Source organism: Ascaphus truei, chromosome 14 (genome assembly GCF_040206685.1).
Source record: "Ascaphus truei isolate aAscTru1 chromosome 14, aAscTru1.hap1, whole genome shotgun sequence".
Lineage (NCBI taxonomy): Eukaryota > Metazoa > Chordata > Amphibia > Anura > Ascaphidae > Ascaphus > Ascaphus truei.
Genome location: NC_134496.1, coordinates 43,101,130 through 43,119,932, shown reverse-complemented (window position 1 = coordinate 43,119,932; position 18,803 = coordinate 43,101,130). Strand labels below are relative to the sequence as shown.

The 18,803-nt window shown below is 43.2% G+C and overlaps 1 protein-coding gene and 1 long non-coding RNA gene across 4 annotated transcripts in view; one reads left to right on the top strand and one right to left on the bottom strand.

Annotated features, from left to right (window-relative positions):
- MECOM (MDS1 and EVI1 complex locus) overlaps positions 1-18,803 on the top strand; it is a 379,798-nt gene that overhangs the window by 296,814 nt on the left and 64,181 nt on the right. The window lies entirely within an intron of this gene.
- LOC142466026 (uncharacterized) lies at positions 146-17,502 on the bottom strand. Its single transcript, XR_012788033.1, has 3 exons — positions 17,068-17,502; positions 8,719-8,952; positions 146-2,246 (listed from the first exon to the last, which is right to left on the bottom strand). It is a non-coding gene; the product is annotated as an uncharacterized LOC142466026 (long non-coding RNA).

Below are 18,803 nucleotides of genomic sequence, written 5' to 3'. Positions count from 1 at the left end.
CATACTCTTAAGGCATGATTATGAATTACTTCACTTCATATAAACAACCTGACTGAATAAATTGCTCGCTGATCTAACAAAAAGAAAACTCGACCCAGTGAATCCAGTCCTGGGCCAGTGAAGAAATGACTGATTCACAAATGGATAAGAGAAGATGTACTTATTTTTATTACCATAATATTTTGTTTTTACATCTTTAAAACAGTGGAAGCAGATTTAAACTATATACGTTTTAATGTAAACAGTTCAACGTTGTTATAAATTAGATTACAACTGGCATATATAGAAAATCTAATTTAATATTGATGGATATGGTGTTACATGGTCCCTTTTAGCAGGGCTCATCGAATAGCAACATAGTTAGTGGTTAAAGCAGGGGGGCGCAATCTTTTACCCCTGCGCCCCCCTGCTGGCTTTCCCCCTCTCCTCGCGCCGTGGTCAGGGGTGCAGTTTTGCACTGTCACATATTTTTACAAAGCTGAAGTGTGAACTGGACTTTGATACAAATCCATTTTTTTCATATTCTGTGCACCTCACGAGTCAACATTAGACATGTGCGAAGTTGCCCACATTTGCTCTGAAAAGTTTGAAAATTTAGAAAAAAGTTTGAATGTTTTAGGCCCAAAAGTTTGTCCGAAATTGAGTAGTGTAAGCGAAATTTGAAATGTTGAATTTTGTTAGATAAGATTCTACTCTGTAATGTTGATTTTGGAGGAGAGAGATCATCTATACTAGCGGTGCGCAAACTGGGGGGCGCAAGATTTGCTAGGGGGGGGGCGTGGCGGTTACAGAGGCCCCGCGCCCTTCCCCAAGGCATTTAAATTAAATGCCACAGGAGGCGTGAGGCCTCTGTAATGTGCCTTATCTGCCGCCAGCCGGGTCTTTGGCGACGCGTCGCCATGGCAACGCGGTGTCAAATGACGCCGTGGGGTCAACGTCGCCATGACAACGTGCGTCAAATGACGCTGCGGGGTCACGTGACATCACATGACCCGCAACGTCATTTGACGCCGGGTTCAAAACAAGGTGGGGGGCGCGAATGCTGGGGCTCCCAGGCAGGAGGGTGCATGCCAAAAATGTGGCGCACCCCTGAACTATACAACGCATAAAGATGCCTGTGATCAAGATATTTCATATTGCGGAGGTGTTTGCTAGCAAATATTTAATGCAGCACTGCGCAATTTATTTTACAGGATTTAATTAGGGGGAGCTGAACCTTAATTTCAGCACTGGGGACCCCCTGCTTCCAGAGATACTAAGCTCCGTCGGGCGTGCTGGTTTAAGGCTCCTGTGTCACACGGGCGAATAGGAAGAAACAAGGGATGACGTCATGGCATCCTTTTGGCCCGCGTGAAGTGGGACATTTAAATGCTGCCATTTCGTTAGGCCCACAAGTTCCCTGCTTGCAGAGATACCTACGGAGGTAAGTATCTTTACAAACAGGGGGTCCCCGGAGCTGAAAGTAACACAGTTCTGCTTCAGAGACCCCCTGCTTCAATCCTATAATAACAAAAAAAAAATTAAAAATTGCGCAGCGCCACATGTTTTGCTGCTTTAATGATACATTAAATGGATTTTAATTTAGAGGCACACACCAACACTTCAAAAACCAGCTGGAGACCTGCAATAGGGGTTAGTGGCTAATTAATTAACTGGCTTTCTGCATTCAACTGTTCTGCTTTTTTTTTTTTAAACTTATGATCCCAATAATTTGAGGATCTTTCCTGTATTCCGATCACATTTAAGATGCACCTGTGTGTAACTAACAGGGAATCACTGCACATGCATTTTGGCTAAAAAAGAGCCTTTTTTTTTCCTGTTGTACAAGAGAAGGATGTGTTTTCTCAGCAGTGCTATATCGTGCTCAGCCTGCCCGGCCATTGCTGAAGGACAAGTTGTATTGCTGCGCTGGGAGTCTCGCTTCCCACACAGAATTCTCGCTTTATGAAATTGGTAATCACATTTCTCACTCTTCCATCAAAACATTAGGTAGTAATCATATATTCTGTCCGTTCGGCAGGCATTTCTGTTCGGTGGGGCTGGACATGGCACCCGGTTTCTCTTGACAATTGTTAAATGCATTTGGATTACGAGAGTTCTGGGGCACCGTGAGGCTCTGTGGATTGGCGCTGGATTACTTCTCGGTTTCCAGTTCACTTTTGACTGGGAAGGTAACGGCAAATCTCATTACTGACTTAAAGCCTTTATAGGATCTATAAGGAAAAGTCGATGGCTCTTTTCCCCAGCTGTAGAGAACAAAACAGAGAGGAAAAACCCAGTGGGTTAAATTAAGCCTTTGAAGATAGAACTAATCGGGAAAGAGCTGTTTTCCGGCAATATAAAAGTTTTAATCTTTGTTCTTCTTTGGGTTTTTATTTGCAGGTCGTCTTTCTCTGTCCTGCTCTGAAGTGAGGGTTTTAGGTGTAACTGGTTTACTGGTTATGTACGTCTTTATCCCAGGCTATGTATGTCTTTATCCCAGGCTATGTACTTCTTTATCCCAGGCTATGTACGTCTTTATCCCAGGCTATGTACGTCTTTATCCCAGGCTATGTACGTCTTTATCCCAGGCTATGTACGTCTTTATCCCAGGCTATGTACTTCTTTATCCCAGGCTATGTACTTCTTTATCCCAGGCTATGTACGTCTTTATCCCAGGCTATGTACTTCTTTATCCCAGGCTATGTACTTCTTTATCCCAGGTTATGTACTTCTTTATCCCAGGCAATGTACGTCTTTATCCAAGGCTATGTACTTCTTTATCCCAGGATATGTACTTCTTTATCCCAGGATATGTACTTCTTTATCCCAGGCTATGTACTTCTTTATCCCAGGCTATGTACTTCTTTATCCCAGGCTATGTACTTCTTTATCCAAGGCTATGTACTTCTTTATCCCAGGCTATATACTTCTTTATCCCAGGCTATGTACGTCTTTATCCCAAGCTATGTACGTCTTTATCCCAGGCTATGTACTTCTTTATCCCAGGCTATGTACGTCTTTATCCCAGGCTATGTACTTCTTTATCCAAGGCTATGTACTTCTTTATCCCAGGCTATGTACGTCTTTATCCCAGGCTATGTACTTCTTTATCCCAGGCTATGTACGTCTTTATCCCAGGCTATGTACTTCTTTATCCCAGGCTATTTACGTCTTTATCCCAGGCTATGTACTTCTTTATCCCTGGCTATGTACTTCTTTATCCCAGGCTATGTACTTCTTTATCCCAGGCTATGTACTTCTTTATCCCTGGCTATGTACGTCTTTATCCCAAGCTATGTACTTCTTTATCCCAGGCTATGTACTTCTTTATCCCAGGATATGTACTTCTTTATCCCAGGCAATGTACGCATTTATCCCAGGCTATGTACTTCTTTATCCCAGGCTATGTACTTCTTTATCCCTGGCTATGTACGTCTTTATCCCAGGCTATGTACTTCTTTATCCCAGGCTATGTACGTCTTTATCCCAGGCTATGTACTTCTTTATCCAAGGCTATGTACGTCTTTATCCCAGGCTATGTACTTCTTTATCCCTGGCTATGTACTTCTTTATCCCAGGCTATGTACGTCTTTATCCCAGGCTATGTACTTCTTTATCCCAGGCTATGTACGTCTTTATCCCAGGCTATGTACTTCTTTATCCCAGGCTATGTAATTCTTTATCCCAGGCTATGTACGTCTTTATCCCAGGCTATGTACTTCTTTATCCCAGGCTATGTACGTCTTTATCCCAGGCTATGTACGTCTTTATCCCAGGCAATGTACGTCTTTATCCCAGGCAATGTACGCATTTATCCCAGGCTATGTACTTCTTTATCCCAGGCTATGTACGTCTTTATCCCAGGCTATGTACTTCTTTATCCCAGGCTATGTACTTCTTTATCCCAGGCTATGTACTTCTTTATCCCAAGCTATGTACTTCTTTATCCCAGGCTATGTACGTCTTTATCCCAGGCTATGTACGTCTTTATCCCAGGCTATGTACTTCTTTATCCCTGGCTATGTACGTCTTTATCCCAGGCTATGTACTTTATCCCAGGCTATGTACTTCTTTATCCCAGGCTATGTACTTCTTTATCCAAGGCTATGTACGTCTTTATCCCAAGCTATGTACGTCTTTATCCCAGGCTATGTACTTCTTTATCCCAGGCTATGTACGTCTTTATCCCAGGCTATGTACGTCTTTATCCCAGGCTATGTACGTCTTTATCCCAGGCTATGTACGTCTTTATCCCAGGCTATGTACTTCTTTATCCCAGGCTATGTACTTCTTTATCCAAGGCTATGTACGTCTTTATCCCAAGCTATGTACGTCTTTATCCCAGGCTATGTACTTCTTTATCCCAGGCTATGTACGTCTTTATCCCAGGCTATGTACGTCTTTATCCCAGGCTATGTACGTCTTTATCCCAGGCTATGTACGTCTTTATCCCAGGCTATGTACTTCTTTATCCCAGGCTATGTACGTCTTTATCCCTGGCTATGTACTTCTTTATCCCAGGCTATGTACGTCTTTATCCCAGGCTATGTACTTCTTTATCCCAGGCTATGTACGTCTTTATCCCAGGCTATGTACTTCTTTATCCCAGGCTATGTACGTCTTTATCCCTGGCTATGTACTTCTTTATCCCAGGCTATGTACGTCTTTATCCCAGGCTATGTACTTCTTTATCAAAAGCTATGTACGTCTTTATCCCAGGCTATGTACTTCTTTATCCCAGGCTATGTACGTCTTTATCCCAGGCTATGTACGTCTTTATCCCAGGCTATGTACGTCTTTATCCCAGGCTATGTACGTCTTTATCCCAGGCTATGTACTTCTTTATCCCAGGCTATGTACGTCTTTATCCCTGGCTATGTACTTCTTTATCCCAGGCTATGTACGTCTTTATCCCAGGCTATGTACTTCTTTATCCCAGGCTATGTACGTCTTTATCCCAGGCTATGTACTTCTTTATCCCAGGCTATGTACTTCTTTATCCCTGGCTATGTACTTCTTTATCCCAGGCTATGTACTTCTTTATCCCTGGCTATGTACGTCTTTATCCCAAGCTATGTACTTCTTTATCCCAGGCTATGTACTTCTTTATCCCTGGCTATGTACGTCTTTATCCCAGGCTATGTACTTCTTTATCCCAGGCTATGTACTTCTTTATCCCAGGCTATGTACGTCTTTATCCCAGGCTATGTACTTCTTTATCCCAGGCTATGTACGTCTTTATCCGAGGCTATGTATGTCTTTATCCCAGGCTATGAACTTCTTTATCCCAGGCTATGTACGTCTTTATCCCAGGCTATGTACGTCTTTATCCAAGGCTATGTACGTCTTTATCCCAGGCTATGTACTTCTTTATCCCAGGCTATGTACTTCTTTATCCCAGGCTATGTACTTCTTTATCCCAGGCTATGTACTTCTTTATCCCAGGCTATGTACGTCTTTATTCCAGGCTATGTACGTCTTTATCCCAAGCTATGTACTTCTTTATCCCAGGCTATGTACTTCTTTATCCAAGGCTTTGTACGTCTTTATCCCAGGCTATGTACGTCTTTATCCCAGGCTATGTACTTCTTTATCCAAGGCTTTGTACGTCTTTATCCCAGGCTATGTACTTCTTTATCCCAGGCTATGTACGTCTTTATCCCAGGCTATGTACTTCTTTATCCAAGGCTTTGTACGTCTTTATCCCAGGCTATGTACGTCTTTATCCCAGGCTATGTACTTCTTTATCCCAGGCAATGTACGTCTTTATCCAAGGCTATGTACTTCTTTATCCCAGGCTATGTACTTCTTTATCCCAGGCTTTGTACGTCTTTATCCCAGGCTATGTACGTCTTTATCCCAAGCTATGTACTTCTTTATCCAAGGCTTTGTACGTCTTTATCCCAGGCTATGTACTTCTTTATCCCAGGCTATGTACTTCTTTATCCCAGGCTATGTATTTCTTTATCCCAGGCTATGTACGTCTTTATCCCAGGCTATGTACGTCTTTATCCCAGGCTATGTACTTTATCCCAGGCTATGTACTTCTTTATCCCTGGCTATGTACTTCTTTATCCCAGGCTATGTACGTCTTTATCCCAGGCTATGTACGTCTTTATCCCAGGCTATGTACTTCTTTATCCTAGGCTATGTACGTCTTTATCCCAGGCTATGTACTTCTTTATCTCAGGCTATGTACGTCTTTATCCCAGGCTATGTACTTCTTTATCCCAGGCTATGTACTTCTTTATCCCAGGCTATGTACTTCTTTATCCCAGGCTATGTACTTCTTTATCCCAGGCTATGTACGTCTTTATCCCAGGCTATGTACTTCTTTATCCCTGGCTATGTACGTCTTTATCCCAGGCTATGTACGTCTTTATCCCAGGCTATGTACTTCTTTATCCCAGGCTATGTATGTCTTTATCCCTGGCTATGTACTTCTTTATCCCAGGCTATGTACGTCTTTATCCCAGGCTATGTACGTCTTTATCCCAGGCTATGTACGTCTTTATCCCAGGCTATGTACGTCTTTATCCCAAGCTATGTACGTCTTTATCCCAGGCTATGTACTTCTTTATCCCAGGCTATGTACTTCTTTATCCAAGGCTATGTACGTCTTTATTCAAGGGTATGTACGTCTTTATCCCAAGCTATGTACGTCTTTATCCCAGGCTATGTACTTCTTTATCCCAGGCTATGTACTTCTTTATCCCTGGCTATGTACGTCTTTATCCAAGGCTATGTACTTCTTTATCCCAGGCTATGTACTTCTTTATCCCAGGCTATGTACGTCTTTATCCCAGGCTATGTACGTCTTTATCCCAGGCTATGTACGTCTTTATCCCAGGCTATGTACTTCTTTATCCCTGGCTATGTACGTCTTTATCCCAGGCTATGTACTTCTTTATCCCAGGCTATGTACTTCTTTATCCCAGGCTATGTACGTCTTTATCCCTGGCTATGTACTTCTTTATCCAAGGCTATGTACGTCTTTATCCCAGGCTATGTACGTCTTTGTCCCTGGCTATGTACTTCTTTATCCCAGGCTATGTACGTCTTTATCCCAGGCTATGTACGTCTTTATCCCAGGCTATGTACGTCTTTATCCCAGGCTATGTACTTCTTTATCCCAGGCTTTGTACTTCTTTATCCAAGGCTATGTATGTCTTTATCCCAGGCTATGTACTTCTTTATCCCAGGCTATGTACGTCTTTATCCCAGGCTATGTACGTCTTTATCCCAGGCTATGTACGTCTTTATCCCAGGCTATGTACGTCTTTATCCCAGGCTATGTACTTTATCCCAGGCTATGTACTTCTTTATCCCAGGCTATGTACGTCTTTATCCCAGGCTATGTACGTCTTTATCCCAGGCTATGTACTTCTTTATCCCTGGCTATGTACTTCTTTATCCCAGGATATGTACTTCTTTATCCCAGGCTATGTACTTCTTTATCCCAGGCTATGTACTTCTTTATCCCACGCTTTGCTGAAATGCTGGGTAATGCGCCAGGCATAAGCTTATAGGGGTCCATGTTAAAATGGATGAGAAGTAAAGAGTGTCACTGTGCTCATTTGCATGTCATTATCCCTAAATCCCTTGCGGTAGTGGATGAATTGCTTGCTAAGGCCTCGGACATGGTCAGCGCTTATGCGCTTACCCGTGCTGACCCGTTCTGCTGCTCGGCACTGGGCCCCTGCAGCCGCAATGAGAGCGGCTTTAGCAGGGGCTTGCGCACGCGTCCACATGCTTGGGGAAGCTTTTGTCTCACCGAGTCTTCAGATTTGGCGCTCGCCGGAGCGGAGGGCCGGTCACGTGAGCGGTTCGCCCAATGAGGGCGAACCAGCTCCGTGACGTCACTGGCCCGCCCCCAGACCTTCCCCTGACACGGCCACGGATGGCGCGCTCTGTAAGGCCAGGGAAAGCACCGCTTTTCCTGAGCCTCAGCGCGCCTCCGCACTGTTTTATTCACTATGTCCCAGGCCTAGGATAATGGGGTAAAACAGGGTTGCCGACCTGTCTGTGACATGCCAATGTACCCACAAGTGATATTTTCATTTGCTCTATAATGTATGGTGGGGTTTTTTTGTCACTTTTGTTTTTACTCACCATAACTTTTTTATTGCCAGGTTACTCTGGAAGAGGTATTAGAGATAGAAGGGATAGATTTAAGTCAATCACTTGTTTTCTGCTTAGGGTTGATTGTCCCTTCTTCGTATCTTCTTTTATAGATATGAGTATTTCTAGAGCAGCGGTGCACAAACTGGGGGGGGCACGAGACTGACTGCGGGGGGCGCGGGGTTTACAGAGGCCCCACGCGCTTCCCGAAGGCACTTAAATTAAGTGCCAGGGAAGCGGCGAAGACCTCAGTAAACCTCACTTACCTTGGCTCCGGCGGCTTTAGACATGTCGCCATGGCAATGCGGCGTCAAATGACGCCACGAGGTCATGTGATGTCACATTGCCATGGCAACGTGACGTCATGACGCCGGAGCCGAGGTAAGAGGGGGGGGGCACGGAGAGAGGGGAACTGCCGGTATGGGGGCGCAGGCAAAAAAGTTTGCGCCCCCCTGTTCTAGAGCACTCAATGTAGAAAGTAACTGTCCTGCGCTTCAGCTTAACAGCAGGCACCACCGGTGTCAATCCGCCGTGTCACTGGGTGTGAGGGAGCAAATAATGGGCCCTAGGGTGACCGGAGTGTATGGAGATGCAAAAAAGATTGAAATCTCTTACCTTTATTCTCCACTCCGGTCTGGGTCCTGCTCACGCCTCTCCTCCGGTGTCCGCGTGGTCGCCAAGACGAAGCCCTATCTCCAAGGGTGAAACGCGTAGAGGAGGAGATCGTGGTGTAGCCCTCATAGTGTGTTGTCAATAAAGTTTTTTGCATCATCCGGGACCTGTTTGGACTTCTGTCATGCGCAGTAGCGCCTTCTCCACACATCCACCATTAGAGCACTCAATGACCTACTGTGAGATGTAATGTTTACGTGAATTCTGTTATAAAGCTATACATGATCACAGTGCAACCCTAACTCCACTGCAATTTACTGCAGTAATATGATTAGGATTGCATGCCAATTATAAATCACCATCTTAAAATCAACAAGCAATATAAAAGGTCCAACATATGAGAAGCATTGGATGTGAGGGAAATCTATTTTCTTTTTGTCTGCTATTTTCTATTCCCCGTGATAATGGGATCTAGAGCTTAATACTTAATTCTTCCACTTTTGATACAATTTTTTTTTATTGTCATTATAAAGAAGTGCAATGAACATGTAGCAAAGTATTAGAAGTTAATGTTTGAGGGTACATGGACTTGCTGGAGTAAGGTCCCCACAGGAGTATCTCTTTATGCACATATCTTATTTTTTAATATCTGGTGAAGAATGTGGAGTCATGCGAAAATGAGCTAACTGTCCTGTCAATACTTCCCAAATATGAGTACAGAGAGGCCTTTGCAGGGGATCACACATATGTAACACTATTCTGCATTGATAACATCTATACTATTTTTGCAGTGTGTTCTTTTTCAATGGAAAAACATGTTATCCTTGTGAGCCTGAATTGTGTCATGAAGTACAATATAAGAAGCTTATATAATCATTGAAAATATTTATATAGTTATTTAGCTCCTCTAGCTCAGTGTTGCTTGGGCAGATGGAAGCGAAAGTTTCATTGGTGAGTTGTACGCGATTTTACGCTATTGGAAAAAATGAAATATTTTGATTGGTAACGCTGACATTATTTGTACGCCAGGACAGTAAACTTTACAGCGCAAAAAAAAAAGAAGCTTTCTTCCATCCATCATGATGAGTTGTGCATGACATTCTGTAGCAAGCTGCTTATTTCAGATTGGGTCAAACCGAAGGCCGTGTCCATAGTGAAAGTGACATCGTGCGCGCCAAATTCAAAACGCATGAAGCCAACGCGCATGGCCAAAAAGCGCGCGTGCACGAGAGCACCGGGGCGACCGATACTTTGCGAGACAAACTTTTTTGAATCTGCCGTGCGATGGCCGGGTCACGTGCGCGGATCAGCCAATAAGGGCGAACCGCTCACGTGACGTCACAGGCACGCCCCCAAACATTGAACGGAAGCTGCTTTTGGTCGCGTCTCCTCCTCCAGCCCCCACAGGCCACGGATCGCATGGGGTGCAGGCGGGCGCGACGTCACGCGCCTACTATGTGCGAAGCCTAAGATGGTCTGGACTGGTACAAAATGAAACAAAGACTCAGTAACGTATTATTGGCATACACTCTCAACCTACATGAAGAGACAACCTAAGAGGAACCTTCAAGCTCTACCACTAGGGTCAGGAAATCCTTGTGAAAGTGTATCTAATTACAAATAGAGTGAAATACTTTTACAACTTCATGTAGTGGCGTTTTAGCTATGAAAGAGTAAAGCAGTAAAATGAAGCCATTACTAATTGTTGGAGAACACTTATTTGACAGCCAACTCAAAAGGTTGCACAATTCATCATATTCACATCACCTGGAGAACTTGAAGCAGACATGCAGAACACAAAAACCTTATATAACCCGTAACTTTAAAATTTGTACTTTCCTGAAAAAATAATAATTGTTTATAGAAATAAATCAAAACATGTTGCTTTAAACAACTAGTTAAATGACTAAGTGTTTTCAATATTATATTAATAAATCAGTGTAAACAAGGAAATAACATACAATTACTTAGCACATATTTGGAACAACACAGATAAAACTAAGCGTTATTAGGTATTTTGCAACGGAGGATAATGAAAGATCCTGAATATATTGTGCCCTAGTATGTAATGCAAGATAAAAAATATGGATTTGCCACCTAAGTGATTTTTAGGAGAAATGGCAATGCTGAGCTGTTTAAAATCACACAATACATTCTCATATGTCTGATCTTGTTGGTGAGCCAAGCAAATGCCTATAACTAAGACCCCTACATACTGTAGTAGGCCATAAAGCAGCCTTCCTTGTGCCAGATACCTTTTTAGTTCCATTCATTTGAATGGAGCCGGACTCTTTTCTAGCAGGGGGAAGATAGCTGCACAGCATATTGTATAGGGGCCAAGGGGCCTTACCACACCCTGAAGCTTCTATAAACTGTACCTCGGATAAGCTGGGCATGCTGTCAGGTGCTATCACTTACATATTCTGGCTTTGACCTTTATAGATTAGTTATACCTTTTCATTGCCTGTTAGATTTAGTCACCATAAAGTGGAAATGTGAGATTTGTTGGCATATTTTAGCATGTGAAAGCCTTGTAAATGATTCCTGCAAGTATTTTTTCCATTTGGAAACAGTTTTGAGCCTTTAACTTTACATGGCTTAAATGAGGTAGGAATGAGAGGTGAATACCGCAGTAGACATTTTAATACCAGTCATTGGAAAAATAGTAAAAAAACAAAAAAAAACCCAAACCTATAAGATTCTTGGCATGAAAAACACAAACCTTCACAGCCGATGTTACTTTTACCCTCAGCTTAATTTTTTAAACCTGTACTGCTGAGAATCGTTTCTTATATAGCGTGGGTGGCAACTTGTAGTTATTCATAACGGAGAAAGCTTGGGAATTAAACTCCACTATAAGCTACATTAATGGCCAAATATAACTTCCTGAAAATATGACTTCACTGACCAGCCTTTCCGATACCATCTTGCCCTTTGTATGTTGGATGGATAACATTTTCTTCTTTCTCATGGAAAAGACCGGGCTGCCCCCATTTGTATAACAAGACCTCAGTCTGTCTGTGCTTTCGCTCTCTGTTTACTGAGATAAACAGAAGATAAAATCATTGAGCAGGAAGTGAAAACTGTTCAGGATATCTTGTAACCAGAACCCATTTTGCTTTTATTTTAAAATATGTCTATGAGAGGCTATTGTTTGTGTCACTACGTGATAGCCAGTGAAAACTAGTTACCTTCAGCAATCAGGACGAAACCATCTTTCAATTATTTAGGTCCTGAGTATGTATTTTTTTCAATGTAAAAAAGTGAATGAAATAAGTATTTTGTTTATTCTGATATTACTTGGAAAGTCCCCTTCTCGACCAGAAAAGGTCTGTCACAATCAGAGTTGATCGGACTACCAAGGATCTTTAGATCGCCAGACAGAACACCAAGGTTGAACAAACCTGAGTTTATTTAGCTGAAACTAACAGCAAATCACACAATACCTACAGTACAAATGATAAGACATAGGGACCCGGGGACAACAGGAACACATAGTTAGACTAGATGCCAGGACCAAGTATTCAAGGACACATTTTGATGTCCTATTAGTGGTAGAACAAACGGTGATTCTTTTGGTGTGAGCAACATTGTTTGTCCAAAAGTCTGGAAACGTAAAACGATGCAGTCCCGGTACATGGGGACACCTGGGAGCACCTTTTCTGTATAGGTAGAGGTAAATGCCATAGCTGCCTTACCTCCCCGGATAGTCTTACGGTTGGAACAAAAAGTGATACCTTTGGCGCGAGCAACACAAAATATAGAAAAAGTATTTTTCGTGGAACATTACAGGTCCGACTCACAGGACAACTGAGGGCACCTATTCCAGATAGGTGTACGGTAAAGCCGTAGCTGGCTTACCTCCAACGATTGTTTTAGGGGTCCGGCAGAAAATGCTTCTTTTCCCAGAGTGATGTGGTCCTGACTCCTGAACAGAACAGTAGGCTTCCTTCTAAGGCCTTGGTCCCGCTGCGGCCGGCAGCGCGCGCGGCCGCGGGCCACCAGCTGCTTGCCCCCGTTCTAGATGCCCCTGCTGGCTCCTTCCGGCGTGGCTGACTGCGTGCTGTGACGCGTCAGCCAGCCGGAGCTACAAGGAGCTTGTGGTTTTGGCGAGTGTCGCATCACGTGACATCCAAGCAGCCAATCCAATTCCCCTCTCTGCTCCGATCCCCCCTGTTCCGATTTCCCCCTTCAGCTCTGATCCCCCATCCGATTCCCCCCCTGCTCCAATCCCCCCCCCCGTTCTGATTCACCCCCCTGTGTGTATTTGCCTGTGTGTGTATGAGTGCCTGTGTGTATGAGTGTCTGTGTGTGTCCTTCCCTCTGTGCCTGGCTTCAGAGTGCGAGCGGCTCCGGGAGTGAGAGAGGGATCGACGGAGGGGGGGGGGGGGGGTACGACAGCATGAGGGCCCCCCGCTCAAACTACGCCCCCCCTCCCGCTCCGGCTCCAGCTCCGGCTCCCTACAGACCGCAGGTAGCGGTCAATTGCCTGTCAGCGCGCTGTCTGCATGCAGTGCGGCGCACTGACTGAGGGAGCGGGGCCTTAGCCTTAGGGTCTTACGCACACAGCCTAGACACCAGCTGTATGGACCCAGGTAACCCGATTCACATGGGACGCAGGTCTGAGCTTACGTACTCAGGGAACAAAAAAGATAAACATGGTGTCCTAGGCCAGTGGGCAGTTATACCCTTTACCAATTAGCAGCGAGACTCTCAGTCTGGCTGCAAACAAAGGATCTTCTCTTTATTGGAATCATGTTCTGGTGATCCAGGGGGTAAACAAATATTATTAAAAACTCATCAATGACAACCTAATGGAGTCCCAAAAAGAAATTAAAATGTATATTTTCTAGTAATAATATTTATTCTATTGTACTATATATAGGGCTTTATTGTATATCTGTCAAATCAGCCATTTGGGACGTTTTCAGCTAAAAATGCCCAATTGAACTCCATAGGCACTTTGGCTGATTTAGAATGGTCCTCATAGTGTTCAAAAAAGACCTCACAGTTTCCACAAGGGACCTTTAATCATTGAGTTGCATACGTGAGGTACAGCTTGGATAAAGTAGAGAACAAGCTGGTGAGAAGAGCTGGTTACAATGTATTCCTGTATATTTCCTGACAAATCCTAGATTAGATTTTGGATCAAATAAGTGGCTGATGTTTAACATCTTTGGTGTTACTTACATTGAACTGTATTGCTATGCAAAGTACAGTACTGCAGGGGTTCCAAGCCAGGAAGAATACAAAGCACACTTGTTCTTCACAGTTGTTACAATTTAAATGTGGCCAGTGTCTAGTGCAGGGGTAGCCAACTCCAGTCCTCGAGGGCCAACAACAGATCAGGTTATAAGGATATCCCTGCTTCAGCACAGGTGGCTCAATCAGTGGTTCAGTCCTCTTAAAATATACATAAGGTAGTTTTACATGATTATTAAATCTACACAGACAAAACAGGGATATAACTCTTAGGTCAGGGGTTCTCAAGACCCCCCAACAGTTCAGCTTTTAAGGATATGCCAGCTTCAGCACAGGTGGCTCAATCAGTCCCAGCTTCAGCACATGTGGCTCAATCAGTCTCCGCTTCAGCACAGGTTGCTGAATCAGAGGCTCAGTCTTCGACTGTTTGAGCCACCTGTGCTGAAGCTTGGATATCCTTCAAATCTGACCTGTTGGCGGGGTCTTGAGGAAGCAGTTGAGAATCCCTGCGTTAGGGACCTGTTCTATAAGCTACAAGCCCCGTGGTGTGTTAAAGGTTTTGTTAGTTCAGCGAAACGGGCAATACGTGCAACAGTTTTCTTTTTGTCCTTTAACAAACTCCACCGGGGGCTATGTATAAAAAGACGTGATTTTGGTGTAAAGCAGAAGCCCGGAAGAATACAAGTTGCTGCGTCTCCGTGCCCTGCGTGCGTCAGCATCTCGTTCACAAAGAAAAAATTACACTAGGGGCTGGCGTTAGAGGCGGAGTTTGGAGCCTGTCTGTTGCGCACAAGTCAATGACGTAAAATATTAATTTTCAAGCAGGCGCAACCTTTTCCGCCATACTGTAAATGCGTCAAAATTGTCCGACATTTTTTTCTCTTCGTAAAAGACCAGTGCAAGTAGAAAGAATGATTGGTGCTTTTATTATGTATGAATATAACGCACACTACGGTGTCAAATTGGTGACAAGTTGTTTTTTATTTGGACGCAGTTTCAATTTGTTTTAAAAAAAATAAAACAATTCCCTTATACATAGTCTATTTGTAATGTAGTACATACTGTAATATCCAGTGTTGTTTCAAACTGTGAATTAAGCAAATAAGTCATTGTAAGTTGTTTAAATAGGTTTATTTTAAATATATTTTTTATACTGTAGGTAAGCAGATAATTAACCACATTTTGGTATTTTTATTGTGATTAAAATGGTAAATATGTACTAAGTTTAGGAGAAAGATAGCATTTCTGAGAAGATTTTACATGGCAATGAAAGATTTTCCAAATGGAAATTTCCCTTTCAAATGTAGTATTTAAACTGCATGGCTTGGGGATGAACATGCAGAAAAAAATGATCTGGTCCGTCCACGAAGAAAGAGTTACGTTATTTATCATTCGGTGTCAGGGGCTCTCATTGTAGTGTTGAAAACAGAATTACATATCCCACCATGTGTAGGCAGAATATGAGCTTGTAAAAGCTTTCAAATTATTTTGTTGACTTTCATGTGACCTTTGCGTTGGATTCAGAAGCAGGATACCAGGCATGGAAAATTGGAACCTTGCAGACTCTTACCCCGAGAAAAGTGGACAGAAGACATCTTTGGGAAGAGAATACTGTCTCAATGTAGACATGTGAACTGCTGGAATAACTTAATTAATTGCCTTTCCTTTGGACACAAAGCATAGTTTTAACTGGTAATATGCTACAACTATTTTATTGTATTTTGTGATACAATTGTATCACAAAGTAGTACAAGGCGCTCTGATTGTAAAGCAACCTATATTGGTTTAACTCATGTAATATCAGTATATTTCCCCCTTAAGGCCACGGATATAGTACAGGCGCCTGTACTAGAAGCGTTCCGTAGCCTGTAGGATTGCGCAATGTGGGACATGGCGAGGGCGTGCCCGTGACATCACGTGAGCGGTTCACCCCCATTGGCTGTACCCAGCCGGCGCGCGACAAAATAAAAAAAATGTCTCCTGAAGTATCAGCCACCCCGTCGCTCTCATGCGCACGCACGCTCTATGGCCATGCGCATTGCCTTACAGCCTTTTGTTTTTGGCGCTCGCCCCGACGCTCATACTATGGACGCGGGCTTAGTGTTAAAATAATGATTTCCTTAATTTCGCTCGAGCGCCGCCAGGCACCCTTTCGTGCGCGCACCATGTGCACAGGGGCCGCAGCCTTATGTGTAACTGTTTGGTTTCACGGATACTATATAAACAATAGACAAAACAGAAACAAGAATTCATCCTCTCTTTTGAGGACTTGCAAACAGTCTTACCACTAAAAGACATTGGGTAAAGATTGTAAAAAAGCAAAAACCTTCCAAAGCTTTTGTGGACCATGGAAATGTCAGGTTAAGTAAATACTTATGCTTGTCAAGGTTTCTTTTAAACAAAAAAGTGTCAATCATCTCCATTTCTTATACGTCAAGTTCTTCTGCACAGCTTGATGGCCAGAAAGAAGGATCCTGATTAGAAAATAATGGACTTGCCGTTTGATGCGCATTGTAACGATATTATATTTCCCCGTGCTGCTAGAAAACATGTTTTCATTTACTTGAATGTCCCATAAGTAAATTCATAATAACCGTAAATCGTGCTTTTCACATTGGATCAGGGGTCCTGAAAGCCTGACACGTCTCCCCGGGATTTAGATCAATACAAAGGAAATGTATTTTGGCATTGCAACTTGTTTTATCAATACTTTCAAACGTGGGATATATAGGTTAGTGTCCTTTAATCTTGTATGTAATAAAAGTCTTCACTGCTTGGATTTTGTATGGTTTAAATAAAGCATCTTAAGAAATAAGATGGGTATTAAGCTGTACAAGTATTTGACTAGTCTTCACTTGTATGTGCTTCTTTAACCCTGGCTGTGCTGAAAATGCTGTGTGATACGGCAGCTATAAGCTTATAGGGGTCCATGTTAAAATGGATAAGAAGCAGAGTGACACATTGTGCTCATTTGCATGTCGTTACCCAGAATCCCTGGCTGCAGTGAAAGCACTGTTTGCTAAGCGATAATGGGGAAATACAGGGTTGCAGACCTGTGTGAGACATGCGAATGTGCTCACAAGTGTTATTTCTATTTAATGTACTACTGTTCACCATATTTAACCCTGAGTGCCGGAAGGGGCGTAGTACCAGAGTGCAACAGTCCCTCGGGCAAGCCGCGATCATGTAGGCACCCCCTGCGGCGACACAAACGGAACATGTGCCAACGGCATGACATTGGATCATGGGACCTCTGCCATGCCAGTCATCAAAACGTAACGACTACGCCATACGGCACCCTAAGGGAGAAGGGAAAGTGGTTGGTTTGTAACAAAGTGTCACACATACGTTGCACTGATATATGAAGCTGTATAAATGTATCCATAGAAAAATGTAATTATTCTAAAAAATAAAACATTGTACATGAGGAATCCATTTTTTCCAGAAGCAAGGAAATCTTTTGCAAATATACTCAATATTAGATAAATATCTCCAATGTAACATAGATAGAACTACATAAGTACAAGAGTTAAAGGAGCAATTCATGCCATTTTCATTTATTTCATTTTTAACTCTGGTTTGAAGCAGGGGGTCTCCGGAGCTGAACCCCATTAATTTCAGTTCCAGGGACCCCCTGCTTCCGGAGATACTTACCCCCAAAGTGGGTGCCAGTAGCCGCCCAGGCTGAGCTAGCTGGCGTTTAAAGTTTAAAGGTCCCGCGTCACACGGGCCAATGGAAGCCAATCCTGATGATGTCACGGTTTCCTATTGGCCCGCAGGGTGCAGGAGCTTTGAAACTCTGCCATTACATGAACCCTGCTAGGCGAGCGGAACAGCAACCGTCACCTCCTATGGAGTTATCTCCGAAAGCAGAGGGGCCCCCGGAGCTGAAATGAATGGGGTTCAGCTTCGGAGACCCCTGCTTCAATCCAATAGAAAAAAATGGAGAGAAAAAAACCGGCATGGATTTCCGCATTAAAAAAATAAACGCCCCACATCCACATACTGTCCAGCCAGCTGTTCAGAGGATATAATTAAATCCCATGTTCCTGCAGCAAACTGAATGCTATAAATTCGCCACATTTTGTGTGAATATTTTATATTCTTCAGCATGTCGAGTAATCTTCACAAGCATGTGAAAGTAAACAAATATAAATTGATGATTTATTGGCGTTTGATGCTTAGAATATATATATAAATATATATATAAATATATATATATATTATCTATGAAGGAAGCGTTGCTGCAAAAATGGTAATCATATATTCACTGGAGCAAAGTGTTATCAAGAATGTAATCTATGATCCGTGATTTTAACCAGGTAAATAATATTAACCCTTTCGCTATCAGAGGAATCACAATGGGCGAGAAATAACACCTATTCCTATTTAAAACTAACTAAACATACTCCAGCTCTTTCTAATGGCGCTGGCCAACTAAACTGGTTCCCAGCTTAAAACATGCCCTATCATATGCACCCCATATGAACAATCTTAGGTACATGAATATAGTACTTAGCTCTTGGTCTGTTACTGTTGGGGCTCCAGGTAATTCCCTCTGGACCCTGCGAGAGTTCAGAGAATACCTCCTCTGTATTTCCAAGGTTATGGATAGGACATCCCTGCTTCAGCGCAGTCACACATCCTCCATTCTTCTTCCTTGGGATTCAAACCCAGGCAGTCCCAGCAGACTCTGCGACAACCGTCTAGCGGATCTAGGGGACTGTGCCAGCTTTCTTAGCTGGGAAGATCTTTCTCTATCTACCACCTTCTCTGGGGAAAGCAGTCTCTCTCAGAATGGCAGCTCTCTGTGTCTGCCTTAAAACACTTTCTTGTTCATTCAGATGTCCAGCTTGATTAGCAGCAGCTGAAATTAGTGTCTCTAG